This window comes from Triticum aestivum, chromosome 4B (assembly GCF_018294505.1).
Source record: "Triticum aestivum cultivar Chinese Spring chromosome 4B, IWGSC CS RefSeq v2.1, whole genome shotgun sequence".
Classification (NCBI taxonomy): Eukaryota; Viridiplantae; Streptophyta; class Magnoliopsida; order Poales; family Poaceae; genus Triticum; species Triticum aestivum.
Window position 1 is genome coordinate 239,314,309 of NC_057804.1, and position 7,483 is coordinate 239,321,791.

The following is a 7,483-nucleotide window of genomic DNA, read 5'->3' on the forward strand; positions in this document are numbered from 1 at the left end:
ACTCGACTGCCCCGCGCATCGCCACGCGGTTGGTCACCTCATCACCACTCGTTGCCCGGCCCGTCGCCACCCGGTTGGTCACCTCATCGCCATTCGGCCGCCCCAGGCGTCGCCACGCGGTTGGTCACCTCAACACCACTCGGCCGCCCCGCGTGTCGCCACCCAGTTGGTCACCTCAGCACCACTCGGCCGCCCCGCGCGTCGCCACCCGGTTAGTCACCTAATCACCACTCGGTCATCCCGCGCGTCACCACTCGGTTGGTCACCTCATAACCACTCGGCCGCCCCGCGCGTCGCCACTCGGTTGGTTACCTCATCACCACTCGGCCGCCCCGTGCGTCACTACTCGGTTGGTCACCTCATCACCACTCGGCCGCCCGCGCGTCGCCTCTTAGTTGGTCACCTCATCACCACTCGGCCGCCCTGCGCATCGCCACTTGGTTGGTCACCTCATCACCACTCGGCCGCCCCACGCGTCTCCACTAGGTGTGACACATCTATATCAATCGTCCGCCCCGCGCATCACCATCCGTTGAACACATCTTCACCACTCGGCCACTCGCGCGCCTTTAGACAGCTAAGTCATTCTACATGCACCACATTCTATTACTTCCATGTTCCCGAGTATCTCGTAATTCACACATCACATTCACTCGGACGCCACACCACTGAGTGTACCTCTACGCTCAGTTGCTTATTTTCACATACTTGCTTAGTACTGCGTATTTGATTCCTGAGTCCAACTCCATTTTTACTTCATTCACAAGCACCATGTGTTCTTCATTTCGAGTTTGCATCGGTCCTCGGGGGCTGCAACTCAGTCGGAACACTACACTACCTTTTATTTGAGTCTGGCGCTCTAACACATCAAGTTGGATCATTCACTTCGTCAAGTTGGATCTATTCCTTCGCTCTTCTAGACTCTTGTTGGTTCTGAACCAGCAAGCCCCTTGCACACCCAACGTGTGTCTATGGGTGTCATTTGCACAAATCATTTCAGCACACCTCAAATTTCCTCGAGAAATTATTACATTGGCTTGTGATATTTTTCTTACACAAGTTACGCGGTCACTCGACGGCCCTATGTGCCAATTTCATCACTACTCAGACTCGGTCACCGTACCGGTCCTAGCACACCACAACATCGACCTTGTCGCTCTGTTGACTTCAAACACAACCGGCCAACCCCTCTATGGAACTCTTTGGCAGTGTCAAAACCGGCGAATCTCGGGTAGGGGGTCCTGAACAGTGCGTCTAAGGGTAATGGTAACAGGAGGCGGGGGACACAATGTTTACCCAGGTTCGGGCCCTCTCTATGAAGGTAATACCCTACTTCCTGCTTGATTGATCTTGATGAATGTGAGTATTACAAGAGTTGATCTACCACGAGATCGTAATGGCTAAACACTAGAAGCCTAGCCCATGAGATTATGATTGTTGTCCTACGGACTAAACCCTCCGGTTTATATAGACACCGGAGGGGGATAGTGTCGGTGTCAAAACCGGCGGATCTCGGGTAGGGGGTCCCGAACTGTGCGTCTAGGCGGATGGTAACAGGAGACAAGGGACACGATGTTTTACCCAGGTTCGGGCCCTCTTGATGGAGGTAAAACCCTACGTCCTGCTTGATTAATATTGATGATGTGTGTTACAAGAGTAGATCTACCACGAGATCAAGGAGGCTAAACCCTAGAAGCTAGCCTATGGTATGATTGTTGTTCGTCCTACGGACTAAAGCCATCCGGTTTATATAGACACCGGAGAGGGCTAGGGTTACACATAGTCGGTTACAATGGTAGGAGATCTACATATCCGTGTCGCCAAGCTTGCCTTCCACGCCAAGGAAAGTCCCATCCGGACACGAGACGAAGTCTTCAATCTTGTATCTTCATAGTCTTGGAGTCCGGCCGATGATGATAGTTCGGCTATCCGGACACTCCCTAGTCCAGGACTCCCTCAGTAGCCCCTGAACCAGGCTTCAATGACGATGAGTCCAGTGCGCATATTGTCTTCGGCATTGCAAGGCGGGTTCCTCCTCCGAATAATTTATAGAAAATTGTGAACACCAGGATAGTGTCCGGCTCTGCAAAATAAATTCCACATACCACCGTAGAGAGAATAACATTTACACAAGTTCAATCTGCTGACGTATCTCGTGGCGTGACGTCACACCACTACCAAGCCTTTATTCGAATTGTTTTTATTGTACCACCTCAGCGCATTTAGCGAAGCGGTTTCCTTGGCACGTCTTGTCGAAGCAGAGATCGTGTTCCCCTTATTCCAGGATTCCCATCAATACGGACGTGGGTAACCCAACCGCGCCATTGATTGCGGCGCTTGGGGGATAAGCGAGTTTTATCAGGCCGGTGGGGACGCATGTTTGTGTCTGCCCATATAAGGGGATAAAGATCCAACCCTTTTACCTGCGCCTTCTTCCTCCTTGGCTTATCTATCTTTGCGAACTCGAGCTCCAGCGCCCAAGTCCGCACATCTCACCTCAACCTCCTCCAACTATGTCCGGAGCGGGAGGCAAGTGGATGGCCTCCTTCGTCACGGAGGGACAGATCCAGAAGCCGCGCAGCGCCGGATATTTGTCCAGCAACATCGCGCACCGGCTCCCCAACGAGGGAGAGCTCATCCCCACCCCCAGGCCCCATGAGAGGGTAGTATTTCTTCCCCATTTCCTCCGCGGACTGGGCTTCCCACTCCATCCCTTTGTCCGGGGGCTCATGTTCTACTACGGCCTGGATTTCCATGATCTGGCCCCAAATTTCATCCTCAACATCTCGGCGTTTATCGTCGTGTGTGAGGCCTTCCTCTGCATCCAGCCCCACTTCGGCTTGTGGCTCAAGACCTTCAGTGTCAAGCCGAAGGTTGTGAAGGGCAGCCAAGCGGAGTGCGGAGGCGCCATGGTGGGCAGGATGTCCCACGTTACTTGGCTTGAGGGCACTTTCGTGGAAACCATCAAGGGGTGGCAATCGGGGTGGTTCTACATCACCGAGCCGCGTGACCCTGAATGGGCAGCGGCCCTCGAATTTAGATCTGGCATCCCCACACGGCTCACCTCCTGGAAAGAGAGCGGCCGGACTTGGGGTGATTCGGAGGAGCTGACCGGACTCCAAGCCTGTATCCAAAAGCTAGTGGACAAGAAGCTCAAGCTCGTCAACGTAGTCCAGGTCATGCTCATTCGCCAGATTCTCCCGTGCCAACGACGGGGCTTCAACATGTGGGAGTTCGATCCAGCGCAGCACCAGACTTTGAGCGGGCTCTTTGACACTACGTACGAAGATGTCTGGAAGGTGCTGTTCAAGGGCGCCGAGGCTCCCGCATCCGCTACCGAAGATCGCGGATTCAGCTCGCAGCGTCCGGCTGACGAGGTAAGTGATTTTGTCCTTTACGGGACGCTTGTTTTCCATAGTTTGACTCTATGCGGGATCTAAACTCCCTTTCCTTTGACAGGGCTGGCTGACGAAGGTCGAAGAGACTATCTGTCCGGCCCCATTGCCAGAGGACCCAGCGGACGCCCGCCTAACGGGGCTGCTGGCTCCGGCACCCCACGTGGTGCCGGAGAAGAAGGCCAAGAAGAAGGCCACGAGCACTCGGAAGAGTTCCCGTTTTCAGGTGTTATCGGATGACGACTCCGAGGCCGACTCCTCTCACAAAGGTGAGGAGGAGAAGAAGAAAGCCTCTCCCCCAGCGGGGGGAGGGAGGAAAAGGAAGGCCTCCCCAACGAGGGAGGCCAAAGGGTCCAAGAAGGGAAAAACTCTTTCCCTGGACTGCTCTGCCAAGGCCAGTGACGACGACGAGGACTGGCCTCCAAGGGCCAAGCCCCTGGCGAGATCGTAAGTATCTGGACTCCCGAATAACTTCATGGTTTTTCTTTTTTGCCACGCAATGTCTTTCTAATGCCGCATACAACCCTGCAGTCCGCCCAAGGATGATCTTCCCGCTTCGTCGAGCGGGTCCTTAGGTGCGTCGGATATGGATTCTCTTCCGACCGCCTCCACCCCCCGTGACGCGGACGATGCCGAGGTGGGATCCCGGGAAGGGACCCACCAGGAGGAGGAGGCCCCGGAGGTGTCGCAGAACAACCTCCCGGACTTTGCACCGGACTCGGCCCCGGAGCCCATAGTGGCTCCGGAGTCCGGCGGGCGGCCCCTTCGTAAGAAGGGCAAGACCGTGACGCCGGCAGCCTCCGTCCAACCGGAGGCGCCGGATAGCTTGCTGGAGGCGCTCAATGGCGCCTCCATCGAAGAGGAACACCGCACTGTTATGAGTGCGGTGATTCAGAAGGTTCAGCTCGCCAAGAGCGGGCTGACCGAAGCCTGCAGCAGCCTTCTAACAGGCTTTGAGGTAAGAATTTTGATATATGTAAAATAGTACCGCATAGACAGTAGCCCCTGATGCTCGGTTCGGTGTTCGGAAAGAAAAGCCGGACTGAGGATCTAAAAGATATACGCAGGAGTCATAAAAAATATGTCAATATGGGATTGCAGGCTGCGCTGCTGACCTCTGCCGCATTGACTGCGGAGGTCAATGCTTTGAAGCAAAGCCTCGAGCGGTCCGAGAACGAGCTCGGCCGTGCCAAGAAGCAGCTCGAGGACAAGGAAGGTGAGTAACACCTTATTAAAATTGTACCTTACAGAAAAGGATTTTGGTTGCAAGAAGAATGACAAGGATAACGTGGGTATTGCAGGGGCCACTAACGAGGTGGCGACCCTGAAGGAGGCGGTGGCCGCGGCCGAACGTAATGCGGCCGCGGAGCGCACCGAGCGAGAGAAGCAGGAGGCGCGGGTGGCGGAGGTACAGCAAGAGCTCCAGGATCTCGTGAAAAAACATGAGAGCCTGGAGCGTGACTCGAAGACTCGAGAGTCTGAGCTTGCATCGGCTCTTGAGAGTGCCAAAGCCGCTAAGGCCGAAGCCTACAAGCCCTCCAAGAAATCGAGGCGTTGAAGAAAATAGCAGCGGGTAAGGCATTTTTCATGCAAAGTAAGCATGTGAGTGTTAATTACCTGTTACTTACCCGAATTCGGAGCTCTCCAGGAGCGTTCGCAGATCTTCCTCGTAGCGTGTCCGATGCTGCCGCGTTCTACCGGGCCGAGGAGGGGAGCTCGACGGAGAAGGTCTTCTAGTCTCAGTATGCTGAGGCTGGACATCCGGTGCCCCTTAGCGACCAGCTGAAGCAGCTGGTCGAGCTCCACAAGGCGGCCGAACAGGCCATGAAGGGCCTCATTGTTCGGCTGTGGCCGAAGGAGGCCATGCCTGGGAGCTACTTCGGCCTGGTGCGGCGGCTGGTGGATGCGTGTCCATGGGTTGAAGTCATCAAGCACTCCGCCTGTATTGAAGGTGCCCGTCGGGCCCTTGCCCGCGCAAAGGTGCACTGGGGCAAGATGGATGCTCAGAAGCTTGTGACGGACGCGCCACCGCAGGGCAAGGAGTATCGTACTCCTGAGATGTATTATAATACTGTGCTGAAGGGTGCCCGCACTATTGCGGGTGAGTGCTCCAAAGATGTAATATTTGAGTAGACTCGCATTTTGTTATCCTGTGCGCTGAAAACTTAGTTCATATGCGCTAAGCAACGCTTGTTAATTTAAAATATTACCTTCTGTGCGGCTGTTTATCAAATCTGAGAGATGGCAAGTCGTCGGCTTCAGCCCCCATGCCACGAGTGCTGGGGTGTTCGGGATAAACTTGAGCACTCTTGTTCCCATTTTTGGGTCCATCTAGGGAGGCGCTCAACACAACGAACAAGGCAACCGGACTTATAATGCTTGAACACTCTCACTTAGCCATAGAATTCTATAATTTTAAATTTCGGCGAAGCCCCTAGTCTTCGGAAGGCCGAATTTGGGGCGCTATCCACGCCTGGGCCGGACAAAAGCCGGCTCCTCGCTCTAAGCGGCATAAGTCTTTAGGGACTCGCAAAAAACCTCTCGAACAGCGACCAGCTCTCGCCTCATCATGACGGTCAGTTTTAGCTTTCTCCACTGAGGCGCTCGCCCAGCTCAACTGGGGCGCAATCGCAGTGGTTCTCCCAGTGCTACCTTAGCCGATACAACGGAACGTAAGGTACCAAAACATGGGAGCCGGGCAAACCCAACTATTGACCCAAGACATGATTCGGAGCCGATGCATATAATGCTATAAGTTCGGGGTGCTGCACTTGTGAAAGTGTTCGGACTTATCACACCATGATGCTGGAATCATAAGCCCCTGGTGTATTTAGCCGTACCAAAATGTACGGATGCAACATGTCATAAATGAACATATGTATAAGAAAGAAATGCAATTGGAAGCAAAAAGGTGCTGCATTACTTATTCAAGAAAAACTGCTGTAAATGCAGAACGATACAAATGGTGCGATAAGCAAGGGGTGGGACTATTAAACATGTCCCCCTCCAGGGGTAGGCTGCGGAATGGTGCATAAAACAGATTTAATGCTCGTAATGGAGACCACCTGGATATTCGTTGTAGCCTTTCTCCTTCCCTGGCTGTTGCATCGTGAGTTCGGCAGGTCTGCTGCTGGACATGGCCTCTGAAGAACGGAGTCCTGTGAGTAAAAATAAAAAGGAAAAAAGAAAAAAAGAACGACACACTTGAGAGCCCCTGGTGTGGTTGAGCCGCATTCTGGGCCTATCGTGGTCGTGCCCCTCTCCCCATGCCCATGGTATCTTCAGAGCGTAATGGTGTACGCGAAGGACCTGTCTTGACGTTTTACAGGGGCTGGGGTTGGGGCCGCACTGCTACGCGTGCTCGGAACGTGCCAGGTGGTCTTGTTGTAGGTTACTCCGGGCGCGTTTAGCCGTGTCCGGTCGCTTAACGGCCGGACTCGAGAATTGCCTTAAGAGGCTGCACTGTACTTCTGCCGCGAGAGCCGCTGTGTGTTCCTCCGTTCGGAGAGAGCGTTCAGTGTTTCCGTTGACCGTGATGACTCCTCGAGGGCCTGGCATCTTGAGCTTGAGGTATGCGTAGTGCGGCACCGCGTTGAACTTTGCGAACGCGGTACGTCCGAGCAGAGCATGATAGCCGCTGCGGAACGGAACTATGTCGAAGATTAACTCCTCGCTTCGGAAGTTATCCGGGGATCCGAAGACCACTTCCAGTGTAACTGAGCCTGTACAATTGGCTTCTACACCTGGTATGACGCCTTTAAAGGTCGTCTTGGTAGGTTTAATCCTTGAGGGGTCTATGCCCATTTTGCGCACTGTATCCTGATAAAGCAGATTCAGGCTGCTGCCGCCGTCCATCAGGACTCTGGTGAGGTGAAATCCATCGACGATTGGGTCTAAAACCAATGCGGCGAATCCGCCGTGGCGGATGCTGGTGGGGTGGTCCCTTCGGTCAAAAGTGATCGGGCAGGAGGACCATGGATTGAACTTCGGGGCAACTGGCTCCATCGCGTATACATCCCTGAGTGCACGCTTCCGCTCCCTTTTGGGTATGTGCGTTGCGTATATCATGTTCACCGTCCGCACCTGTG